Source organism: Chelonia mydas, chromosome 9 (assembly GCF_015237465.2).
Source record: "Chelonia mydas isolate rCheMyd1 chromosome 9, rCheMyd1.pri.v2, whole genome shotgun sequence".
NCBI lineage: Eukaryota > Metazoa > Chordata > Testudines > Cheloniidae > Chelonia > Chelonia mydas.
This window is the reverse complement of record NC_057855.1, coordinates 74,791,302-74,818,789: the sequence shown is the minus strand read 5'-3', so window position 1 is coordinate 74,818,789 and position 27,488 is coordinate 74,791,302. Positions and strand designations below refer to the sequence as shown.

At 43.4% G+C, this 27,488-nt stretch overlaps 1 long non-coding RNA gene across 1 annotated transcript in view; it reads right to left on the bottom strand.

Moving 5' to 3' along the window:
• Window positions 1-2,470: 2,470 nt before the first annotated feature.
• Window positions 2,471-27,488, bottom strand: part of LOC122461696 — a 44,798-nt gene continuing 19,780 nt past the window's right edge. Inside the window, exons 2-4 of the long non-coding RNA XR_006283800.1 lie at window positions 20,835-20,954; window positions 4,562-4,622; window positions 2,471-2,530 (exon numbers count right to left, since the gene is read on the bottom strand). This is a non-coding gene — a long non-coding RNA (uncharacterized LOC122461696). The remainder of the gene's footprint in view (window positions 2,531-4,561; window positions 4,623-20,834; window positions 20,955-27,488) is intronic.

The following is a 27,488-nucleotide window of genomic DNA, read 5'->3' as shown; positions in this document are numbered from 1 at the left end:
TCCTGAGCTGGAACCTGGAGTAGAGGGCAGGCCTGCATTCTCTTACCAACTACTAGGGAAGTGGCACAGTTAGGAAAGTGAGTGAGAAAACTGCCCCCCCCCCCTTTTTTTTTGATAGAGAGACTTAGATAACCTCTGGAAGGGGAACTGGAACAGAGGGCCAAGCCATGAAGAGAGATCACTATGAGTCGCACAGAGAGAGTGAGATGGCAGGATGCACGAACAAGTGACAGAAGGGGGTGTGGATGCAGCTAATCCCCAGAGTAGCCATGAGAAGGTGCCCTAGTGGTGAGTGAACCCTGTGATAGGCACTCATCTGGGAGCAAGGAAATCCCTTCTCCACATCAGGCAGAGAGGAGATTTGAGCCAGGGTCTCCAATACTCAGGTGAGTGACCTAACCACAGAGCTAAAGGTTGTAAGGGAGTTTGCCTCTGGCCCACCATTTTGTGTGGAGTTAGGTTTGCTTGGAAAATACCTACCAGACCAGGCTCCCCACAAGCTACACAGGTGAGGCAAACCCTATCTTCACTTGGCTAGAGGATCCCACTGGGACATAGAAGCCCAGATGCCTACATTGAGTTATTGTGCACATTCCCAGTGGCAGAAAGATGGGATTTCTTTTGAAAGAAAATGGCACAGTAGATACAATTAGAGCTGGGCAAAATTTTTCAGCCTAAACTTTTTACAAAAAAATGTAAATTCTGAGGTGACAAACATTGTGGATATTCATTTTGGTAAGAAAATAAATACCAAAAAAAACCCAAAATTTTTGTTTTGAAACTTCTTAAGCAAATTTTTTTGAGGGTTTTCCCCCCTCAGATCAAAAGGGCTTTTCATTTTGGATTTTCCTTCAGTTTTATTTTAAAAAAAGGTAAAAACACCACACACACTTGAAATGAAACTTTATTCAACCTGAAATGATTTCTCCCCTCCCCCACTTTTCAATTCCTTGAAAATTCTCAAAACATAGTTTTCAAGTTGACCCAAAATATTTTTTTTTCAAAACTGCCAGTAAATTGAAAGCTCCTTTGTTTGCACAGCTTTAGGTACAGTTATTGCTTATGTTATCCACCAGGCTGGTGCAAGGATTTGAGGAGAACCCACACACTTGCTGTGGAGCAGCCTGCAGAACCAACTTAACTCTGAATTTGGTTGTGGGAGACAGAAACATGATGATTCAGCCCTGTGCTAGTGCTGAGCCTGACACAGAAACTCAGGGTGTGGGATCTTGTACCTTCCAGCTGGGGGACTACTGGAAGCTGGCTTAAGTTTTGCACTGATTGCCATGGTCCCTGTGGGCACTGACAGCAAGGGGACAGAATTACCCCACTCACGTGTGCGTGCATGTACACGTACGCCCCAGTCCCTCCTCCATCTCCAACTCTGCCCATGACATAGCAGTGGTAGGGTGGAAAAAAGCCAGTTTATGCTGATTCTGAACCTGCTGAAGAGACCCTCCCATGCTAGATGCACTGCCAAGGGCCTGCTGGCGGGAGAATGACACCAGCCACTTCCCCAAGAAGAGTCTTGCCTTGTGAGACCATGTCCCTGGAGCACAGCCAGTAGAACAAGGCTATCTGTTTCTTGTGACAGGATAATAAGTCTGTGGCCTAGGAGTCCATCCTCACAGCAGAGGGGCAGGAGAATCTAAGCTGCATAAAAAGTTAGTAAGAAGAGAGAGGTTTGGGAAGCCCTATCAAAAATACCAACCTCATCAACCTATTTGTTAACTTCTTACAACCATCTCTGTGCCATCTTCCACATTGCCCTTCATTCACAGAACATCCTGCCTGACATGATTGTGAAGGCTGATACTCTCTCTCCTCCTTCTGATCTCTCCTGCTAGGACATCATGACACAGAGAAATCAGCCAGGTTATGATGACTAAGTACAGAGGAAAGTGGGGGAAACTGGCATCTGCTTTATCCAGTTATAGCAATGAATTAGAAAGCATTGCAAATCTATGTACGCAGATCATTCTACATATAGAATAAAAGCTCACGAACATTGCTCTTCTGGGGGTGTGCACATTGCATGTGAATGTAAGAGAGAAGGATGGCTCCGCCCATATGAGGGAAGCTCCTTCCGCAGTGCCCACTGTTTTTGGCTGTAACATATCTTCCTCCACTCACCAGTGCTGGGAAGGGTTTCCTCCCTGCTGGAGAGACTTGTGGGGCTTCTCTCTTCCCCCTTCCCCAAAGAACTTAAGTGAATTTTTTTTCCTTTGCTTGTTTTTGGTCTGGGGGGAGGAGTAGGCATGAAAAGGAGCAGGCTGTCTGGCTCCTTCCTTCGTGTCTGAAGATAGCACAGCAGAAAGACAGGACATGTGCAGTGACATCAGGTTGTGATCCCTTTAAAATTCTTCCTTGACATTCATTCGTCTGTGGAAGAATCCATTTCACATTAGAAAGTTAAATTATTAGGGCATCCTCTGGAACCTAATTACCATTCAGTACATGGTGATCAGACCAGGCAGGAACCATAGACGCTAAAGGGAGCCGATAGCTGCAGAATATCTAATGTGTCAACCTGCGGCATAATAGGAAATAACTGCTATTGCTGTGGAATCCAACAAACCTCAAGAATTTCCACATTCCAGCTATTGTACAGGTTCTTATGCTGTCGAAGCCCTCTGTGCAAACACAAGCAACAGTTTTCCCTGAACATTTTTTTTCTTTTAAAGCAAATTGAAAACTGAGCAAACATTGCACAACGCCCATTCTGTTATGCACTTCCATGGCCCCTGCGCTCAACACAAACTCTTTGGCTCTCTGTCCTAAGGGAGGAGCTCACCATAGCTGGGTCAAGAGCTGACTGGAAATCTACCAAAGCCGAAAGCTGGCCACCTTCTTCTAGTCATACATTTATAGCAAGAATTGGAATTTCCTTTGGTAGTCTGCCAGCTGGTTTTGCCTACTCTAAGGCAGTTGTCTTGACAGCCAGAAAAGACATAAAGAGATACATTCCCTATTCGAGAGAATATGTGCATGTTGGTCTAAATTATGTCGAGTGCATCCAGATACTACCGTGGTAGGAGCTATATAAGGCTATATGTATAAACGGGTGTATATATATTAACAAAATAACAAATTAACCAAATACTAAGCACTGGTTTGAAAATCTGTACAATTATTTTAAACAAGAACGAACATTTACATTACGTTTCCCCCATATACAGTACATAAATATCAGACATTTTTAAGCCAAGATCTTTGTTTCAGTTAGAGACCTGATAAAAACTGCTGCCATATATATATATATATATATATATATATATATATATATATATATTCTGCTCTCAGTTACCCCAGGATAAATCCAGAGTATCTCACCTGCTAACATATGAGAGTAGATTTTTACTTTTAGTTTATATTATTCTGAAAATGGTGCTAAAATTTTCATATAAGTGCTAAATAATCCACAGAATGACCCTCTTCTTCTGTGATGCCCATGAGAATTTGGCAAGCTAATCTTAGGTTGAAGAGGACATATTCTAATATGCAGTTATTCAGCAAAAAGACTTGCTTACAATATATAAAATATGATGTCAATATGAAATATGTAAACATTATCTATTTGTTCCATGTTCTTGGTATTTTACAGTTGACAGTTAAGAAGTCTCCAGATAGTCTAGCTCAATCAGAAGTTATGGGGTTGGTGAAGGAATAATTTGGTGAAATTCTATGGTTTGTGTTATAGAGGAGTCAGACCAGATGAGCAAACTGGCCCCTTCTGGCCTTAAAATCTAAGAACCTAGGCTTCTCCTAGATGTACCTGCACTGGGAGAGCTACATATATAACACCTTTGCACATAGGCATTCTGGATATGAAAGATATATTTATCAAAGAATGTGGATCAAATTCAGCTTTGGTGGAGTTAAGAGCAACTTCTACTGATTTCACCAGGGAGCAGTCATTACTTCAGGGCTCAATTTGGGCCTGTGAACCTTCTTGGTTCTGTATTAAAAATAAATGTAAGAATGATTTTTTTTTAAAAAAATTGTCTTTTTTCTCTGTTTCCTTCTGTTTGCCTGGAGTCTAGTCCAACACTGTTGAAGAAACTGGATGGACTCTCATTCCCTTCACTGGGCATTGGATCAAACACTTGATGATACTGTGTTGTAGTGAACATATACAACAACCACTTTAAACAGCAGTGCAAAACGTTGTGGATGGAGGTGCAGTATTGGTTTCACTGAAGTCAGTGCAATCTCTGTTGACTTCAGTGAAGTTATGATTGGATCCCAGATCCTCAGCTGACAAAGAAGTGTACTTCCATTGATTTCAAAACATTGTGTAAACTCATTACACAAACACACACTACATGGATGAATGACCTCATTACAAATGCTCAAATACATTGTAGAAAACCAACACAGTGGTGAACATTGTAACTTCTTTTAATGGGAACCCTCTTAAAACTAGGGCCTGAATTACACAAAAACCAACACAACGGAGAAGACTGAAATATTACTCCCTCCCCAACACTTGATTAACCATTTTCTCACATACATAGGTGGATACGGTCTGTGCAAATGACAAGAGAAATACTTAACTTACAGAACATCTGCAGTCGATCAGGTGAAACAGCCTGCAAGTTCCAGCATTTTCTTTTTAACACCTTTTAAAGGAAAGCCATTTAAAATATTAGCTTCCAAATATCCAGCACACTAATTTTTATAAATGACATGTCATTTCACCCCTACATCTTTTCTGTCAGCCAGTGTTTAGTCACATCATATGCTAAGATAAAAGGCAACATTACTGCCATGCAAATGAAGTGAACTTTCACACTAGCCTCTATTTATTTCCGCTTAACTATATTACAATTATTATACCTATTGCACAATCACTCAACAGTGATTCAGATGCATTATTAATATGTAGAAGCACAGGCTTTTTTATGAGCTGTTAACATTCATTAGCACTTTAGACCCTGATGTAGAGCGAACCTTTCCTCTATTCACTGCCATTCACTGCTTGACACTAATAGCATTAAGGGATGTGGACAGATTATGCCATTAACAACACTGACGTAGAATTCTTATGGTGGGTTCGTTGGTGTTAGGATTTGACGTCAGAGCATGCATCATTAGTGGTCTTCCGCAGTTGTCCCTGGAGACAGGGGAAGGCTGAAGAGGTAATTATTTAAATTCATTCTGAGGTACAGAGGTTTCAGAAAGTTTTTTTTTTTTTTTTGGTCCTGTGCAATCATGTTGTCATGACAACCAAGCATGGACCCTGGACATCGATCTCCTACTTCTAGAAGAAAGAACTTAAGCAATGATATAGCTAATAGCTTGTGGTGGGGCTTTTCTGTGTTTGAAGAACAGAAATAAATCTTAGAGAAGGCAAAAGATGACAAACCTTTTCTAAACCAGACTTAATATTTCATCTTAACCATTGAGTTATTATAAAGTCAACTTGCCCCACATCATCTATGAAATATTGATAGAGTAATAACTTGTATATATGATACCAATATAGGGCTTGATTATGGAACTTTTACAAACCGTTGAAGACTATTTGAGGACTTAAGTGGCAATTAAGTGATGCATAGGTTGTCTTCTGGCCCTCCCTACAGAGGTAAGTTTCACTCAGTAGTGAGCACTTACTAATATGAGTAAATGCTGTTTATCAGGAGTAAAGGTTCCACTATGTTGCCCTGATACTCATGGCTGGACTATTCCTAACAAATGATTTGTAGGATTGATTTAGTTTCTTTATCTCTTTGTGAACTGTCTGCAAGCAGCCTTCATTTTTTACTTATGTTCAAAATTATTCAACACCTGTCTTATGCAAACATATTTCAGCTTATTGGTGACTCCCAAAATATTCCCCATGACTTTGCTTCAAATATTCACTATTCGGCTGGTGAGATTGATTTTTCTACATCACGATATTGATTCTACTCCCTGATTTGATTCTTCTCAAAGCCCAAAAGATTTCAGAATTGCTAAGCAAACCCTTCTGTCGTGACAACATATTTGAATATTTGTTAAAAATCATATTCATTTAAATATTGCACTTTTCCTTTTTTTGGAAATTTTGTTCTACTGAATGTTTGTGACTAGTGAATAAAAGGGGACAAGAATACCCGCAAAGAAAGTTTGCACTTTGTATTCATACCCATGTTCACTATTTGCTTGCAGTATTTGCCAAGTTTTACTCATAAAAAATAATTTTGAAATTATTGAAAGACAGTCAGTTCTGAAATGTGTTAGTGGATAGTGGAAGTGGGTTGCAAAACATCCAGAGAAACAAACTGTTAGATGGTATCTCCATCCCCACTTAAATACCAAACATCAGAAACATACAAATGACTTTTAGGGCGTTGTACTGTGAGTTAGAATGTGACTGAAAAGGATCCACAGTGCATTAGAGGATAGCATTGTGTCTGTAATTACACACACATCCCCTATCAAACGTCCAGTGTTTAATGTTCATTTTTTAGGCTGTCAGTTAAAGAGCGCTGTTGTGTGGTGATTGGCATGTAATAGCCTAAAGTTTGGTTCTACAATTATGGTAATAACATTTTACAGTGCCTTAACTGTCAAAACAATGAGATTTTTCACATTTCAATACATTAACTAGACAAGTGATTGAAGATAATATATTGGCCACAGAATGACAATAATGGAAAGGATGTTTGGCTCTTGCTCCAGCCTCCTTGAAATCCTGTCCTTATTCCCCCTGCCCGCCACCATTTCCTTCCAATCCTGTCCGTGCATACTCCTTCCTATCTTATCCATACCATGATTGGCCCCTCCCAATCAACTCTGTGCACTCATGGCCTGAGACCTATATGAATTATTTGGCTGCACAGGAACCCATACTCTCTACACATAGCTTCAGCCACTCAGAGCACCATCCCGGATCATCAGTCCCTGCTCATGGTTCCATCTCTCCTCACCATTAGTCTGTGAAGGATAATGTACTCTGGTGTTCTGGCTCCACCTGCTGGAAGTCACCAGAGAGCACAAACCAGTGACTAAGGAGGTCAACAAAGGTAGGTAAATGTGGGAGGTCCAGTCACAGCTGGGGCATTGGAAAATCTAGGATGGGCCATACTGCCATGCCTATCCCACTCCCCACACAATTGCCATCATGCATCTCCCAGTCTTCTTCCAATCCTGTCTTATCCCTATCTCTACCAATCTCCCCACGCCACTCCAGGGGAACACCCTGACTTCCATGCCCTCACTCCGAGCCAGGTCCCCAAAACCAACCCCTCCCTACAGCATCTGAGAACTTTTTCATCTGCACTAGGTAAGGGAGAGGCAGGATTTGCCCACTAGTAGGTGGTCTGGAAAATCCCAGTATTCCTGAAGTGAAACAAACATAAAAAACTTAAACCTCAGGAATAATCTGCAGAGAGACTCCATTTAGCTTGTGGGCAACATTTGAAACCTTTTGTTTTACATGAAAATATGTAGCTCTGCAGTAGTGTCCAGAGAGCAGTCCAATGCAGGTAGTCTGAAGAGGCTTTGCCTCTCAGTCCCCCTCACAGAGGCACACAAATAATTCCTCTATTTCATGTTGGAGGGAAGCCAGTGTGGGTAGATCTGCATCGTTTTGGGATCCCCATGGTCTATGGCTCTCCTCACAGGCTTTGGGCTGAGATTTTCAGAGCTTCCCAGAGGCACTGAGGCATCCCATTCCCATTTTAAATAAAATTGGCTATCCAAACCCCATAAACTGTTTAGAAAAGCCCAGCCCTTGTCTGAACAGAAACTATTTCCCCTTTCCTGGATTCTAGAAAACACCCCCCCCCCCTTAGCACCAAGGGAGGAGTCTATGCTAGCCTTGGCTGCTGGAAGGATTGATACCAGAGTAAGAGAACACACTGCTCAGTGTAAATAAAAAAGGCAGGATCTGGCCACAGTGACGACCCTGACCAGCACTACCAACAACATGCTTAGAGAGTGTAGGGCCATAGTGCCAAAAGTCCATGGCCAAACTGTAAGGCTTTATTCCAGACATCTAAGAGAGCCCCAAGGTTATTACTGATCTGGTGCAGCCAGGTTGATTATCGGTGACTGTGTAGCCGCCACAAATCCATGACTGGGCTTGAGGTCAGGAAGGGTCATTGCCTAATCTTCAGAGCTCAGTGTGGGGAGGAACTTTGTCTTCAAGGTAGGCACCATGACCAAAAAGGGCCAGCTGGTGATGGCCAATAATGACTTCAATCACAGTGATATGTCCCTATTACTGATAAAGTCAAACTATCTTACACCCAGTAGTTGCCATTGGCAATGCATATAAAATGCCTCCAGCCTCCTGATGTCTTGTTTAAGCAATGTCCATGTTTTAAATCCATATAAGAGGATTGGAAGCACATGGGTTTGATTAAATCCCTACTTTTGTATGTAGTTTCATACTCTCTTGGCTACAGCCCCTATGCAGGTCCTTCATGTCTGAGGCTGCTAAACATCTCCTTAGGCTGCACTGTTCATTGACAATTTACTGCCTAAATAGATTAAATCATCCACTACTTCCACAGTGGGTCCAGAAGCACAGATGTCTTGTAGCACAACTTTTGCACTGACACTCCAGATTTTTGCCACTTAAACCAAGGGCAGCTGAGTTTCTAGTACACCTTTGAGATTGTTTGCATCCTGACAAAAGTGCTAGACATCATCTGCATAATCCAGTCAATAAAAGAGCTTGAACAACAGTTATACTGATATTTGCAGAGAGATGTTCAAAGAGCCAACCCACTGCACAGCAGAGCAGGACTGCGGACAGGACACATCCCTGCTTCACCCCAGATCACCCAGTCAGACTTCTGGGTCCCCCAATGCACCTGTGTCCTTGAGTAATTATGTTGATATTGAATTAGCTTCAGGAGGAAACACCAGTGCCTCATACGGACTTCTGTAATGCAGCATTATCGATAGAATCAAAGGCTGCCTTGATCTATGTATCCTGCTGTCAAAGGCTGGTTAAATTCATGATGGATCTCAGATAAAATATGGAGAGTAAGTATAGTGTCTATTGTATATCGCTCAGCATCAAAGCCATCTTGCTCACAAGGCAAGGCAGGAGCTGGGTAAGTAGGACATGTGTGAAGACTTTTCCAGCAACAGAGAGCACAGAATTATTGGCCTAGAGCTACCGCACTCAGGCCTTGTCCCTTATAAAGTGGGACAATGAACCCTTCCTTCCACTGTACTGGTACCTTCCCAGTAGTCCACGCCTGGACAAAAAGTTGGCATAAGGCTTCACTTATCGGCTCTTCGGTGCACCTGAGAAGTTCAGACATTATTCCGTCAAGTCTGGAAGCAGTGAGAAGAACTACAAATACATTAAGTAAATATAACTGATGGAAAAGTGTCCCCACCCACACCTACTTCTCCATGCTTCCCTCTCCCCACATTTGGAAGTCAATTCTAGGACCATTTGCTGAGGGGGAAATTTCACTGAGCTGTTTGTCACAAAACTCATTCCCTTCTCTGACATGCTTAATCTAATATGACTGGGGATGAATAATTTATATTTATGTTTTAAAATGCCAGCATGTGGTAGTTACCAGTTTGTTTAAATCACACTACATTGGAGTGGCAGCTGCTGCTTATTCAGAGGGAATCCCCCAACATAATATTCGGAAAGTAGACAGATGGCCATCCGCTAAGACCTTTCTCTACCACTACTTGTATCCAAGTGAACATTAGAACTCATGTTCAATAAATTTTGCGTAGGTGGGTGCTGCTGTGCTTTTGGGCTATATTGTTGCATTAGCCATTACCCTGCATTTGCAGAAGTGAGGAGTCACACCATTCCAAGCAGACCGTGCTGTAGGGAGAGTAATTTGCCACAGCCTTCTAAGGTATGGAGCATACACTTCCTGCGGCACAGCCAGTAAACTCTGCCACCTGGCACAGAGGGGCTCCTGAGTCAAATCCCTGCCTTCTCCTTCCCCACATCCTGTCCAACCTACTTTGAAATAAGTTGCTTGCAGGGTGGTAGCAGCCTCTATGTTTCCCAAGCACAGTTACTGTGATTCTCGGTTTCTCCTTCTCTTCCCTCTCTGCATCGCAGAACCTTGAACCAGCCTTTTATGCATACAGAATGAATACCACTCAGCTCCCCCGGTATCACACATTTCTATAATTGGCCTCTAGTTTGTGCTGTTTTAGAAAAATCTGTCAGTCTCCATTACCATTACACCTAAAAGAACAGAAATGTAGGGCTGCAATGGACCTCAAGAGGTCATCCAGTCCATCTTCCTGCATTGAGGCAGGTTAACAAGTTAACTGAAACATCCCTGACAGGCATTTATCTAACCTGTTCTGAAAAACCTGCAGCGAGATATGTGGGGTTGTTTTTATGATGGCTAATTATCTGGGTATTTCTGTCATGTCAATTAATATCACAGTAGTGAATTAGCCAGATATAATGCTTCACAGAAACTTCGGAGACATGGATTGCTGAAAAATTCCTTAAAGAGCTCTTTAAGTGTCTCCATCTTTTCCTTGGCAAATACTGTGATGTTATCCTTCAAAACATTCATTCAAGTGGGTAGGTTGACCAGACAGAAAGTGTGAAAAATCAGGACAGAGGGTGGGGGATAATAGGCATCTATATAAGAAAAAGCCCCAAATATCAGTACTGTCCCTATAAAATCGGGACATCTGGGCAGCTTACAAGTGGGTGACAGTCACAAGTCTGTGGGAGACTGGACAGTCAAAATACCTAGCCTACTCACAACTCTCCAAATGCTCCTATATTTAGAGAGATCTGAACTCTTATTGACACTTCTTCTGCTCTTCACTCACTTCTGGCCATGAAGGCTGTCATCATTACATTTCATAGTGTGACTGATTATTTTGGAATGAACTTTTAAGAACAATCATTGGGGGACAGCCATTATTCCAGCTCTCAAAGGAGCTTTACTACCAACTGTAGGCTTTAATAGTTTGCATGGGTTTGGGGAAGTACATCAGTTTGATTGGTACATTCCACTGACTGTTAATGATGTTTCTCCTGCCACTGATCATATCAATCATCTGTTCCAGCAGAGTGATAATGCAACGTACTATGCTGCCACTCACAGACCGCAGCAATGTACATCTGACAGCTTCCCTTGGTTATCCATACAGAGCAAGTCTTCCTTATTATGGCCTCACTTAAGTAAGGTACTAAAAGCACATGCCTCAGGGCATCCCATTGAATTTGCTGAATCAGGACCCATGTGATTTCCAATGCTGGTGTAAAATTGAAAACATACTTTGTTTTTTCCATTCTTCTGCCATCCTGAAAGAATTCTAAAATCAATTAAATGTTGATAAAATGGTGCACAGCTACCTAAAAATACTGCCTTAGCTCTTCAGTTCTGCTGCTACAACCCAGTGGATGTAAAATAAGTACTTTATCTCCATACCAAACTACATTCTCAAAAGGCTGCACAATGTGTCTCTGAAACTAAAAAGCAGCTCTCTGAGGGCAGTGTTAAAGCAGGTCACACTTCACAGCTTCACTTCATTTCAGCAGCCCAGTTGGCCTGGTGAGCAGAAAGCAGTGCCAGAAATAGTGTTTGAGAAAACCAGCCCCCAGTACAGGTTAAATTGCAAAGAAATTGATTGTGCTGTAACAAGGCTCTGTCCTTGCCTCCGTGGGTCCCGCGTTCCCTGGCGGATTTCGCTAGCCTCAGAGGCTCACTGTGACCCTCCACGTAACCCTTCTTTCTCTAGAGACAAGGGTCACAGTCTACTGAGCCATTTTCATCATAAGCCAGCAAGGGAGGTGAGGAGAAGTTATACTTCCTTGCACAGTCTCTGTTGTCTCCCAGTCTCAGTGATTAATCAGGGGGCAAAGGTGGGTGGGAGGGGGAGCCTGGGCCCACCCTCTACTCCAGGCTCCAGCCCAGGGACCCTAATAGTATCAGCTATGGTAGCTGACCTTTTAGAAACGTGACATGTACAATTCCCTGGGTTACTTCCCCCACAGCAGCCCTCACTTCCTCAAGCTCCACTTCACCCTTACCTCAGGGCCTCCTTCCTTGTGCCTGATATGGTGTGTACTACTCAGCCTCTCCAACAGCACAACTTCCTCCCACAGCTCCTGACATGCACACCCACCTGAGTGACTGGGAGGCTTTTAACTAGTTTCAGCCAGCCCCTGATTGGCTTCAGGTGTCCCAATCAACCTAGCATTCTCCCTGCCTTCTGGAAAGATCTTAATTGGCCCCAGGTGTCTTAACTGACCTGGAGCAGCTTCCATTTCACTTAACCTGGTACCAGGGATTTGTTTAGCATGGAGCTAATATATCTATCTCCCACTACTTTTCTACAGCCATCTGGCCTTGCCCCATCACAGCGCTTACAGATGGTAGTTACCTATTTACTTTCCCTTTGGCTGTCTGTTTTATACTACCAATGCCATGGGGAACAGGGTCATTCAAGCTCTTAACAGTTATTTGATCTCAGCTCAGCTTGGACTTTAGTGATTTCCTCAGCTTCTTTCTCTTTTCTTTTGTCATCCCATCTATACCATTAAAGTGAGTGACCTCAATCTGTTCCTCTGGTGCAATACCCACTGAGTGGGAAAGCTGCCACATAAATGCCTTTATAACAAGATTAGATCTCCATACAGCTGATGGTCTATACATTCTTGCATGGCTCAAACTTTATAATGAATTGACATAATTCATAGAACCAGGTACACTGTATTGAAAATATCTCCATGTTACAACATGAATGATAATATATTGTTATTGTACAGCTAGCATCACATCCTGTCGTAATAAAATTCTTATCCATCTGGTTACCCACTGGTAAGAAATATTAGCATGAGTTTCTTTAGCATTGCCCCAGCTAAACTACTCCTTACCTATGGTCCAATCGTATAGTCTGTACTAAGACAAAACTTCTATTCGTGTCAGTGGGAGTTTTGCCTCTGTAAGGGCTGCCAGATTTTGCCTTTAATTATCCACAGCTTGTTGAAATTCCTAAAGAAAACAACACATGGTGAAACTATTAGCAATACTGAAAAGTATATAGCTATGGCTGACCCACATTCTGACACCAGTGTCCCATTCTAACACCTGCATTATCTCTCTGCCCAGCAGCAGCAATTGTCTGGGGCCTTCCCAGTGGAGCTTCCCAGTGGAGAAGTAATCAGTGATGTGGAATCTGAGTATACACTAAGTGTAATTTGTTTTATTTATACATACACACCAGTCCTAAAACAGAAGTCAAACCACATGCAGGCAACACCTTCTATCAGGAATTTCAGTCTAATTCCAATGCCAGGGGTAACTCTGCTTCAAGAATTGACTCTAATCAGAGCCCAAGGCAAACAACAAACTGTCCAGCTGCTTTCATAGCTCCCTCTGAATAGAATCATAGAACTGGAAGGAACCTTGAGAGGTCATCTAATCCAGTCCCCTGCACTCATGGCAGGACTAAGCATTATCTAGACCAGTGTTTCCCAAACTTGGGATGCCGCTTGTTCAGGGAAAGCCCCTGGCGGGCTGGGCCGGTTTGTTTACTGGCTGTGTCCACAGGTTCGGCCGATCGCGGCTCCCACTGGCCGCGGTTCGCCGCTGCAGGCCAATGGGGGCTGTGGGAAGAGGCGCAGGCCGAGGGATGTACCAGCTGACGCTTCCCGCAGCCCCCATTGGCCTGGAGCAGTGAACTGCGGCCAGTGGGAGCCGCGATCGGCCGAACCTGCGGACGAGGCCGGTAAACTAACCGACCCGGCCCGCCAGGGGCTTTCCCTGCACAAGCGGCGTCCCAAGTTTCGGAAACACTGATCTAGACCATCACTGACACCGGTTTGTCTAACCTGCTCTTAAAAATCTCCAGTGATGGATATTCCACAACCTCCCTAGGCAATCTACTCCAGTGCTTAACCACCCTGATAGTTAGGAATTTTTTCCTAATGTCCAACCTAAACCTCCCTTGCTGCAATTTAAGCCCATTGCTTCTTGTCCTATCCTCAGAGGTTAAGAAAAAAAAAATTCTCCCTCCTCCTTGTAACCTTTTACGTACTTGAAAACTGTTATCATGCCCCCCCCCCCCCCCCCCGTCTTCTCTTTTCCTGACTAAACAAACCCAATATTTTTCAATCTTCCCTCAGAGGTCATGTTTTCTAGACCTTTAATCATTTTTGTTGCTCTTCTCTGGATTCTCTCCAATTTGTCCACATCCTTCCTGAAATGTGGCGCCCAGAACTGGACACTCTACTCCAGGTGAGGCCTAATCAGCACGGAGTAGAGTGGAACAATTACTTCTCGTGTCTTGCTTACAACACTCCTGCTAATACATCCCAGAATGATGTTCGCTTTTTTGCAACAGTGTTACACTTACACTGTTGACCCATATTAACTTACGGTCCACTATGACCCCCTTTCCACAGTACTTCTTCCTAGGCAGTCATTTTCCATTTTGTATGTGTGCAATTGATTGTTCCTTCCTAAATGGAGTACTTTGCATTTGTCCTGATTGAATTTCATCCTATTTGCTTCAGACCATTTCTCCAGTTTGCCCAGATCATTTTGAATTTTAATCCTACCCTCCAAAGCACTTTCAACCTCTCCCAGCTAGATATCATCCACAAAATTTATAAGTGTACTCTCTATGTCAATACCTAAATCATCGATGAAGATATTGAACAGAACCAGACCCAGAACTGATCCCTGAGGGACCCCACTCGTTATGTACTTCCAGCATGACTGTGAACCACTGGGAACAGTTTTCCAACCAGTTTTGCACCCACCTTATAGTAGCTCCATCTAGGTTGCATTTCTCTAGCTTGTTTATGAGAAGGTCATGCAAGACACTATCAAAAGCTTTACTAAAGTCAAGATATACCACATCTATCGCTGCCCTACTATCCACAAGGCTTGTTACCCTGTCAAAGAAAGCTATCAGGTAGAACCTTGCATAATAAAAAACAACAACACAGCAATGTCTTCCAAAGACAGCTCACTGGTTCGCATAAACACAAAAAGAACTTGTAACATTATATGTAACAGCACCACTTGGATTGCCTGCCATAACACTATAAAGAGAAAACACAAACACCAGCAATATTAAAACTTCAGTGTTCAGCCTCAAAGATTCATGGCCCAGGGTTTAAAAAAAATTCAGTCCAAAGAGTGGAAAAGGTCGAAACGAATGCAGAACAGAAGAGGGTTGGCACTACAGTATTTATGCTTCTGCACCATTGATGGATTAATGCTATCAAACTGAGACTGAACCTACTCATGGTCTTTGAAACTGGATAGCAAATCTTGCACTGCAGTTTTCTAAATATCTGGTAACATTAGCTCTAAAAGTCCATTAAAATGAGACGAATTCGGAATTTGCAATGAAGTGAGAAAATACGCAAGTTTCAAGAATTCCAAACTACGTTGACAATTTTCTGTACTCATCTTTCTGGGTGTCACAATAATTCCAACTTCAAATACTCCTGGCTGTATGTGATGAGATGGTATATGAAAAGTGAAAGGATAACTATATCAAAGCCCCAGTTGCAGCAAAACAGGAGAAGATGGGAATTGGGACAGTCTATTTATTAGACAAGAACCACTTACCGCTTGTAGCCATTCCCTGGCTTTCTAATAAGGTCTCCTAAGCAATGCTTATCACTTTGGGTTAACCACTACCAATGGCATTTCTGGATCAGTTTGCAGTATGCAGCTTTATAGCAGCATAGCCAGAGAGCAATTTCACTCTTCAGAGATTAGCATTAACTACAATGTGTCCAAGAAGGGAAGTCTAAAAGGTCACTTCGGAACCAATGTCTTTTGCATGGCAGTCCCTGGGATGCTGCACTCTGATAAGCTGTTTTAAAGATTTTTTTTTCTTTTAAACGTTATTTGTATTGTTTTGATATAAAATATAAACATAACAAAACGTATATTAATACATGCACAAGATGGAAATAGCATATAAATAACTGTCTAAATGGTGAGTAATAACCCTGAGGAATACACAGGTGAAATGGGCCTGCTTTGTTTTTCGGACATGGACTGATACTTCTGTTATGACTTCTACTGAATTTGCATCTTAATGATTTTATAATGATAAATGGTTGCTGCACCGTTGTGGATTATTGGAATTTATGTTTTGAAATCATGACTGCAAATTCTTCAGTGCTCTAACAACACTGCTCCTTCAGTACTTTCAATCTGTTAGAGTAGATCACAATCCAGAAGTGTTGAAAATATCCCCCTCTCTTCCAAGGCCCTCAATCTCTATAGGCTGCCGTTTTCAAAGCAGTCTATGAGATTTAGGTGCTGTATCCCATTGACTTTCAAGCCTTTAGGCTGCTTTGAAAACCGCAGCAGTAGCCTTCCAAAGCACCACTATAATTCTATGTAATACCCAGTATCCGGATGTGGCTATAACAACAGGAAAAATATATCAAAGGGGCATTTTAGGGGATATTAGTTTTGAATGTATTAATGAAGGTAAAGTACCTGTTATGATTTCATACTACCATACAGCAGATGTTAATAATGAATTATGTTTGTGTGTGAATCCAGTAATACTGTTTACTATACCTGACCTTTCTTGAGTTGGCTCATTAAGAATTATAAATAACTCCTCATAAACCACACTCAATATACATGTGGCTTATGTAATGACTCAGAAGCAAACATAAACTAATTCCTAACAACATATCTTGCCTTCTTTTATTCAGCTATTTGCATAAGTCCCCAGAAGGCAGTAATCTCCCCAGGAAATGTTCTATTCCGTGAACTGCATTAATCAATGATTTTAGCATAGTCATTTTCACATGAAACTATACTAATGCAATGTGAAACATTTCATTTTCTTTAAAAGTAGTGGAGCCCAGAAAGATACAGAATGGGACAGAGAGAGACGCTATTGTCCAGGATAATAGATTTCATTGTCTGCTCAAATAAATAATGCTTTGGCTAGGAAAAAAATCAAACAAGGTAACTATAAGATACTTGATCTTCAGTATATAAATCGCATTAAGGATTAAATTACAGTAAGTGCACATAGTGCTACACAGCAAACACTGGCACTGAGGATTAATTAATAACTTTTAGGTACCTTGCTGATGAGCACTTTAAAAGTACCTGAGATAGGCAGAGTACCTAAGTTGAAATCCAATGTATCATTTAAAATGGCATCATAAAAATTATCGAGAGCCTTTTATGGTCCACTGAACAGACCAGCCGTAAACCATTCGTAGGTCAAGCAGATCAAGAAAGATGCCTGCACAGATCTGACATATCACAGGGGTGGCGGCTGACTCACCTAACCCGAGCAGATGGCACTAGGATATTTACAATTAATCAGAGATGTGTGTGCATGTGCATACATGCCCTTCCTTTTTTTTATTATGGATTTTGATGGTTTTTAAACATATATTCAACAAATTCATTTTATTCTAATAAGAATTTGGGGACAGATTTATTTATCACACTTACTTATCACAAGAGGTGCCCTGGTAGGCATGAAATCTATGGTATTTTTGTGGGACTGTTTGCATGATAAGGCTCTATTTAATGTGAACAATGGTAGCAGAATCAGGACATTAGCAAGTAAATCAGCAGGAAAATGAATCTAGTCTTTCAGCTCTCCATAACTGTGTTGGGACTCTGTGGTTCATGTCAAGTTGCATCTACTTCTCTTTTAAACACAGTCATTTAAATCTTTTCCTCCTTCAGCTAAATCAGAGAGTGACACCTCTCAACAGCAGAAAGAATTCTAGAAAGACATTCTGAAAGTCTTGATTTATCGAATTCTTTTTTATTTATTTATTTTGGTGAACAGGCTCTTTCAATTATTTCTGCAGTGGCTGCTGTGACATGTTCCGTTCTAGGACGCAAATCTTATTAGACGTGTAGCACCACTGAAAGCAACATTTTCATTTGAATAGACGAGCGAGTAGCTACATTTCTGCATCTCCCGTGAAGCAGATCCATGGCTAAAACAGATCCTTAGCATTGATGCTGGTTGAACTGATCTCAGATTGGCAGCCAGTAATGCATCTGATTCGCTAAACAAAATTACAGGCTATGTATTTTTCAGAAGAGCCTGTTGATTTGTAAATTAGTCAAAAATGAGTTCTGGCACTGTTCATATTCTAATGAGAGCACTGTATTTAATACAGCAGAATGGAAGCACTTTACACAATACAAGATGCCGCTAAACAGGCTAGAAACAATGCAGAAATATTACACATGAGCAAGGCCAAATCCTTCACATTAGTATAGCACTGGAGGTCAGAACTGCAATGATGGGTGTGGACAAACAAACAATGCCAGGCTAATTGATCACTGCATCAATATCTGGGGAAGACCAGCTTGCTTTGCACCTTGTATCATCATTCACACTAATGCAAAGACGATATAAAATGTTATTAAACCAGATTGGTAGCAGTTTCACAGCCATCTTGAACTGGTGTGAATAATGAGACAAGATTCAGTACAAACGTACAGAGGGGACCGAGGTACCACCTCAGGTAACAAGCCTCCATTAAAAGGCAGATGAGGCCTTGACATTTCAACTTATGTGGCTGGAGATTAAAGTTTTCTTAGGTTTCAGGAGGGACAAAAGTAGTGTTTTGTCTCTGTGTTGCAGATCCTAAGAAGTGCCCACTCCTGGCCACTCACTAGGATTGCTGTGAGGGGAAGCCAAGCCTCTGTGTCCCTGGATCTCCCAGGTGGGTTCAGCCCTTGAAGTCTGAACAGAGTCCAGCCGCTGCCCTAAGCCTGTGGTTCCTAGTGCACTGTTAGGGCACAGACCTTCTAGCTGGCTGCCCCTTCTAAGAACTGGAACCCACTGTCCAGCTGCCTGGCCCATGGGCTCTGTAACAACCCTTCAGACTCCCTTGTACTTAAACATACCCTCCCCCCGCACATACGCAAAAGGCACGAAGCTTCTGGTTTACAGCTTAATTCCCTAGGGAGCATGCGGAAGTTGTGAAGCAGCGCCCACACACACACACACACGCACACTTACACTCTTTCATTTAATCATGTAAAGGACAGGAGAGTACAAATCATATAAAACAATAAACACTACCCGCATATCCCTGCCTCAGTATCCTCCCTGCTCCAGGCTTTTCTTGGGCTGGGGTCAGAGACCCTTAAGTTGTCCAGAAACCTTCTGCTTCAATGCATGGCTCAAGGGCTGCCACAGGCTGGGTTGCTTCTCCCGAAAGCTTATGCTCAAATAAATTGTTAGTCTCTAAGGTGCCACAAGTACTCCTTTTCTTTCTCCCTCATGGAGAGGAGGAAATTGCCCCAGCCATGAGCTAAATAACTTTCCCCCCTGTGTCAGGTGACATCCTTGCCAACTGCCCCACATGAACACAATTCCCAGCTAGGTGACTTGGTTGCCAAGGTGACTTTCCCCCGGCTAAACCAGTTCTTCTGGGCAGGAGCTAGTCTTTTGTCTAGATAGATTCCCAATAAATGGGTACTTAAAGCCAGCTACCCTCCACTGTCAGCCCTGTATCTCTATGTGTTGGGACTTCAGCACAATGTGGAGGCGAACAGGCAATAGAGAAAGCAAAAAAAACCTGTACATTCAAAATTGGAGCCTGCCCCTTGATACAGATTCACAGAGTTCATAATCTCACACTGAGTCCATACACTGTAAAGATGCAGGATTCTTGCCCTGGAGCTGCAGACTATGTCCATGCTACTTCCACCTCTGTGGGGGTTTCCTGTGCACCAGGGCATTCGGATGCAGGAAGGGTAGAGCAGGAGAAGATTGGAAGCAGTGGATACAGCCCTACGTGGATCCATTTGACAAACTCCTTTGTGGAACGGGGTGGAGCAAGCTATGGGGGCAACAGCTGCAAAACAGCTGCACAAGAAAGAGTTCAACTGTCACTCATGAACCCCGCTCCCACCTTCCACACCCGAGTGTGCCTCACCCAGTCTAGGAAGAAGAATCATGCAGTTAAATGAAATAAAAGAAAAGGAGTACTTGTGGCACCTTAGAGACTAACCAATTTATATTTAAATTGGTTAGTCTCTAAGGTCCCACAAGTACTCCTTTTCTTTTTGCGAATACAGACTAACACGGCTGTTACTCTGACACCTGTCATTATTAAATGAAATAGTTCCACCTTCTTTATTACTATGGAGGTCTAAACCCCATGATTCTTATTCAGGCAAACTCCTAGAGATTTGGTCCATAACAGCTTTACATGCAAAAGTAAATTAGTGAAAGACAGGCACAAAGAAGAGACGGAATCATGGAGCTTCTTGCCCACTGCAATGGCAGAAGAGCACCTTCAGTCTCCAGGGGTGCTACATTCATGATTAAACCCTGACATCTCTATCCACCAAGCAAACTGTGGTACAAGTTCTGGCAGGGGCTGCAATATAGATAGAGCTGACCAAAAAATTGAAATTTGCAACCCATGGGAAATGTAGACTAGTTGACATTTGTGTCTGTCCCAAATCAGGGAGATTCAAAATACCAAAACTTTTTGGGAAATGAAAAGATTTAAAAAAAAAAATTCTCCTAAAGACACTGCTTATGCCCTGTCATGCTATTTTGTGAGGGGCAGGGAGTGCTGCCAGCTAGCATACAGGTGCTCATGAGTGCTGGGAGATAGCTGTGCCCTGAACCACAATATAACTCATAATTTAAATCAGACAGTTCCCAAAGGCATGTGAATAGTGAAATACTCACCAGGCTAGGTGCCCCATTTTAAATTTCAAAGATAGTAGAATGTAAAATTTACTGAATTACAATTTAACCACTTCCAGGGACATCCACTGAATTAAAATGTCACTGCCACCTGGAAAAAGGTGTCATTGGGTTCATGATTAGCATGTTCAGCCTCCCCACCAGTAGGTTAGTACTCTCATTCCAAGATACAGTACCTGAATCTGCTGTGTACACCAGAGTGTGTTATGCAGACTTTTTCATATTTTCTATGTTATTGTTGGCTGCTGTGCAAATTAACTCCATTCTGTTTACTTCTCAGCGAGCAGGAAAGAATCCTAAAATGAACACAAAGCATTTAATATTTTAGTTGCTGTTGTACAACCTTTGCCAAAATCGAGAAACAAAGCATTTTTAATTGCTGGCTTTGGAAGGTAAATCTGTTTGAAAACAGTATTCAGCTACATTTTAAATCAGCTTTTTAGTCAAATGAAGATACCAATATTCTCTCGTGTCTCTTGGTAAACATACAACCATGTTAAAAAGTAATGACAATGGTTCCCTTGGATGAAGCTTACAATCTGATTCCTGAATCCTTAATGCCCGGTTCAGCAGTTCTGTTTAACATTTGATACATTTATATTCTGTATGACAGTGTTTTTGGCCACAAAGGACATTTTACATAAAGCATTTATACAGGCTAAGTAAAGTGGCCATATTTTTGCTGACCTTCACGCATGCTAAGTTTTTAAAGCTATGCTTTTCATCTGGGATTTTCACAGGAGAGTCCTTTGAAAAGGATTGGACATAGTCCAAGACAATTTTTGCTCTTTGTGACTTTTGCCTTTTGTATTTTATGATGCAAAATCAGACTAAAGCGATATTTCTCAGGGAAGAGCTGTGCTGTTCAGGTACCAGAATGGAAGAGAAAACAAAATAAGAGAACGATTAATTTATTTTCCTTTGAGTGCAGCTAACTTCTGGGCAGGCAGCACTTGGATAACATCTACTCACGCCCCCAAGGTGACTGACAGAACTCATTCTTCAGAAAAAATGACTTTGATCCATGAGCTGATAAGAATATCTACATGCCAAAAACTGACAGCCTAATGTTGGCCTTAAAGAGTTCCTGTACAAGTTTCTTTTGAAAGCCAGTAACCTTAGATTGGAAGGTAACAATATAACACACTCATTATGGATTTGGCTAGACTCCCTTGTTATTATGCGCTCCCTTTTTCCATATCCCTAACACACACTACCCTTGCTCTTTATGGCACATCAGGACCACTGCCCAGACATGTAGGTGCTTATAGCAGTCTCTGACTAGTAAGTAGCTATTTTAGCTACAAAGCTAGATCACCTATGTTTCTTACAAAGTTTTCTGCACACACTCACTTCACCCTTTAACCCACAGATCTCAACAGAGTGAAAATGGCAGTGAGTAATGAATTCAAGCCCCTTGGACTCTCTCTCCATTCTGATTCCTGGGATCTGGTCTCCCAATGTTTGATTACAATCAGCCCGCACTACTCTAATATTGTCTAGATTCCACCTCCCTCAGATCATTCATACCTGTCAAATTTTCATTTGATGCGAGATAGCCAATCAAATATGAAACATCTGTAACATGGATAGGATTCCAAATACAACAATATTTGTAATTTCACTATGCGTATCTATGCATCTAACTAGTGTTTTATAACCATAGGAAATATAAGATCTCAAGAGGGTGTTGCATACGTACATATATTAAAAAACAACACCACACAATAGCATTAAGCGACATTAAGGCTGAAAAATCAAACACTGAAAGATCAAGACATGTAGAGTTAATATTAAAAGTTCAACTTTAACTCTGGTAATTGCTCGTATGTCTTCATGTAGTCTCTCTTTTAATGATAGCATCATATGAAACTGCCTCTTGATCCTGTGCTTGAAACTCCAGCCAGCAGTGAGTGCTGGGACTGATGAGAAGAGGAGATGTTACCAGGCCAGAAACCTGACTAACATTTCAAGGCAACCAAATGCAGGCTCCAACAGCAAGCACATGTCTGAGACTGCTCATATATATGCATGGAACATGGAAAGACAGTATTTGAAGGAAGACAGTCAGATGGTAGGCATGGGCTGCTAGCAAGAGAATGCAACAGCTCCTGAGTGCTCTATGCAGAGTACAGGAGAAAACTCCATTTTGCATCTCAGCCAGAGGGCCCAGCTGACCGCAAGCATCTAGGTGCTCCCTTCGCCCTCAACTAACTGTCTTTGACACAGTTTGGCCGGTGAAAGCATCAGCAGAGAGAATCCAGGCCCTCTGTCCAAGCAATCAACAAGCATACAGAGGGAGAGAAGGAGCCCCCAGACTCCATACACAGAGGGAGAGAAGGATTGTCTGCCAGCTTCGACTTTTAGGCCTCCCTTCAGAGGTGAAAGTAAGCCGGTAGGCTCCAATATGCTGTACCGGCAAGCAGCAGAGGCGAGTTATATGGGCTCATGGCTCCGGCAATATTGAGGGCCCGGGGGCAGGGTCTCCCCCTGGTCCCACGTGCTGCTCTCCCCCACGCCTTCCCCGAGTGTCCCCTGGCCCCCCTTGCTGCCCCCGCGCGCCTCCCTGGGTCCTGGAGCAGAGCATCCCTGTCTCTCCCCTGCAGATCCATGCTGCCTCCCTGCATCAAATGCTGCCAGAGGGTCCTAGTGCACCCTTTTTCCTACCCTTCCCCCTCAGACCCTTTCATTTTCCGGCAGGACCCTCCACCAGTACAGCCGCCCCCCCCCTGCACACAGTCACGGCTCCTGCCCCACACTGGGCAAGGGGCAGCCCCATCCCCCACCCCCAGTGAGGCTACAGTGAGGGGCAGCCCCCCCCAAGGCACCCACCACAGGGGCGGCGAGGGAGACTCCTGGACCTGAGAGGGGCCCTAGGAGCACGTGCAGTGACAGTGGTGGAGGTGAGTGTGCTGCCAGAGAGGAGAGGGGGCCCCTACCCCAGAGCTCGCTGCTGCCGGTGGGGAGAGGGCTGGGGGGAGTCCTCCTCTCTGGCTCCAGTCCCAGGGCAGTCTGCCTGCACCCCAAACTCATCCCCAGTCCTGCCCCACCCCAGACCCCAGACCCCCAGCCAGAGCCCTCATCCCCCCACAACCCAACCCTCTGTCCTAGCCCTGAGCCTCTCCAACACCTCAAACCCCTCATCTCCAACCCCAGCCAGAGCCCTCATCCCCCCCCGCACCCTAAACCTCTGCCTCCGCCCTGAGCCCCCTCCCACACCCCAAACCTCTCATCCCCAGCCACACCCCAAACCCATCCCCAGCCTCACCCCACAGCTCTCACCCCTGCACCCCTCCCATCCCCAAACTCCCTCCCAGAGCCTGCGCCCTGCACCCCTCCTGCACCCCAATCCCTCCTGCACTGCCAATCTGGGGCAGGTTCTGGGCACCACCAAAATTTCTACAAACCTGCCACCCCTGCTGGCAAGAGCTGGTGCACCGTACCGGGGTGGACCAGCTTCCCCAGGCTGCAATTTAAAGGGCCTGGGGATCCCAGCAGTGGCTGGAGCCCCGGGCCTTTTAAATTGCTGATGGAGCCCCGCTGCCGGAGCCCTGGGGTAGCGGCAGCAGGGTTCGAGTGGCGATTTAAAGGGCCCAGGGCTCCCACCACCGCTACCACCCCGGGCCCTTTAAATGCCGCTGTAGCCCCGCTGCCGCTACCCCAGGGCTCTGGGAACTATTTAAAGGGCCCAGGGTGGTAGAGGCAACGGGAGCCCCGGGCTCTTTAAATAGACCCCGGAGCCTGCCGGAGCGGGCTCCGGGGAAGATTTAAAGGGCCCTGGAGGTTAGCGGCAGCCAGAGCCCCAGGCCCTGCTGCTGGACATCCGGGGCTCCATCGGCAATTTAAAGGGCCCGGGGCTCCACTGCGGTAGCAGCAGCTAGAGCCCCGGACCCTTTAAATCGCCCTTTAAATCGCCCCTGAGCCTCAGGGCTCCCAGCCACCTCTGCAGCTGGGAGCTCAGGGGGTGATTTAAAGGGCCCAGGGCTCCCAGCTGCTCATACCACAGCCCTAGCCCCGAGCCTTTAAATCCTGATTTAAAGTGCCTGGGGATTTAAAGGCCCTGCCTCTTCTGGTAGAGGCCGCGCTTCTTCCAGTTGAGGCCCCTCCCCCTCCTCAGGACTCTGGAGTACGGGCAAGTCCTTTAAGTTACTTTATCACCCCTGCCTCCCTTCTTCTAGAAACCAAGGGAAGGCCAGGGTTGGAGTGACTGAAGATCTGCTCCTTCCCATGACAGATCTGCCTACGTCACAGTAGGACATCACAACAGTGAGCACTGGTTGCCCTCCATACCTAGCTAGCTAGTAAAAGGCCCTGGGGTGAGGAAAGATCTGATCAATGGGTGCACAGGCTCATCCAGACATGAAGGGGTGTATGGCACAACACCCCACGTAAGCTACAAGTAGACCTGCCACGTGTTTGTTTTACTGTACAAGCAGCCCGATAAAGCTCCAACACAAGACCAGTGTATACACTGACCACCCGGGTCCTGTGGGCAGACTCTGGCCTTGCACCCATTTGCTTTTTATATTCTGTGGGAGATTTTGACTACCTGTAATTATTTGATGGGCTGTTTTTATGTGTAGGAAGGTCTGATAATTGTGCGGTTTAACATATTCATTCATCACTTCCTCTTGGTTTCCCTGCCTTTTCTCTTCACCCAGTTGCATTCCTTAACCTTTATAAGTTAACTCTGTTCTTTCCCTAATAAAGCATTTGTTCCTTTTTAATCTTGCTTGGTCCTTGATTGATTTTAATTTGTAATGTCATATTAATTTATTCATCTCACCACTAGGTGCAGACACTGCACACTGAGAATCCAGTAAGATCCAGCTACCAGCACGCTATGGGCTGATAGTGCCATTAGCCCAAGGAGCACAGACAACCCTGGACCTATTGGGCCTAAGGTGGGACACAGAACCACGTAGGAGGAAGGAGCAAATGGACTGTACCATACTTGGGAATCAGGGGGCCTCATTTCTATAATAACTACCCACATGCCAGTTCTATACTAAGATATAGGCCCCAATCTAAATGCTACTGAAGTCAGTGGGAGTCCTTCCATTGACTTCAATGGGCTTTGGGTCATCCTACCAGTGCTACCCTTCCCTTTCTTCAGTAGCAGATTCATGAGACGGAAACCCAAGAGGGACTCTAAAAGAGTTGTTAAAAACTGACACATTTAATGTTCTGAAGCCACAGAAAGATCCTCTTTCAGTGAATCTCCACATCTGTTGAAATTCACAGATGTTTTGTGTTGATAAAAGTAAGATATAATTGTATGCTAATAAGAATTCAAAATATTAGGTCTGAGCCTCTCCATCACCACGCCCTGGATGAATAGTATTCTTTCCATTTTTAGTATGGTATTTACTTTTTAAAAAATTAAGAAATCTCCCTGCCTTATGTGCTGCTGCTACTCTATAAATAATAAATGTATAAATTCCAGCCAAATAGCCTCTTCTGTGTACACATGCTACTGCCCTATTCCTTTTGCAGACAAACTTGTTTTCTATTTTGGGAGTTTGGTCTAGACAGTTGAACCAGGGACAGAGTCAAGATTCCTAGACTCTGTTTGCAGTTCTGCCCCTGACCTACTGTGGAATATTCACCAAGTCATTCAGGACACAATTTGCAAAAGTATCTACTCATTTGAGGTGCCTCTTTTTGGGGATAACCAACTTTAGACACCTTGGACCCGATTTTCAGACATGCTGAGCAGTTGTTGCTGCATGGGAGCTGTGGATGCCCAGTAATTCTGAGCAATCACCCCTTAGATGTCTCACATTGGGCACTCAAAAAACTAAGGTAACCCAAATTAGTGACACTATAAAAAATATTGGCCTCAAATTCTCTGTGCCTCGATCTACCCATTTTATAGGAGGATAATAACAACAATACCAGAATGTTGTGTGGATAAATTAATGTTTGTAAAACACTTTGAGATTCTTGGGAAAAGAAGCAGTTGAGTGCAAAGTATTATTCTTATTCTCCTTGTTATCATTTCCAGATTCTGCCTTTAAGAGGTCATGCCCAGCTGTGTTGATTTTCCACTAACCTACAGAATACTGACACAAGGTAGGAGTCAACTATTATTTACCTTCTCTGCATGTATCTCTGCCTATGTCCCCACAGAATTAATACTTAACCTTTTTTATGCCTTTGCTGCATTGTGAATGGACCATCAGACACCCTTTTCTTGTTATCCATTTTGACTTTATTAACAGGTAAACATGTTTGTGTCTGAGTTATTCCTCCATAGCTGTTCTACTGTGATACAGAGGTAATTTTTTAAGAACATCTTTTGTAATGAGTTGAATCCCTTGTTTTCATGAAGAGGAAGGATTGCCTGTAGAACAATTTACAATGTTAAATAGGGATTTTATATTCAAGGGATTATTTATTTCACAGATAGCATTCAAAGGTTTTTAGAAAATACACATTGAAAAATGCATTATCTAGCTTGGTTGCCTAAACTTAGGCATTTGCGTCTACAGTTAAGCACCTAAATATCTGTTTTAGGCACCTAAATTAGCATATATTTGGGTGCCTAACTTTAGGCACCCACTTGTAAAATTAAACTGTAAGGTCATTTTCTGTAGCACTCAAATTGCTTTGTTAATGGGATCTTGTTAATACTTTGTTATTGTTTATCACTATAGGTATTCAGCCCTTTCGGTGAACTGTGCCAAACAGGTAACAAGCCCCTCTTCTGAAAAGCTTACCACTCCTGTGCCCAGTTCCACAACCTTTACCCACACTGAAGCCAGTGAGCCTACTTGCACAAGTAAGCATTATTCACATAAATAAAGTTTGCAAGGTCAGGACCTAAG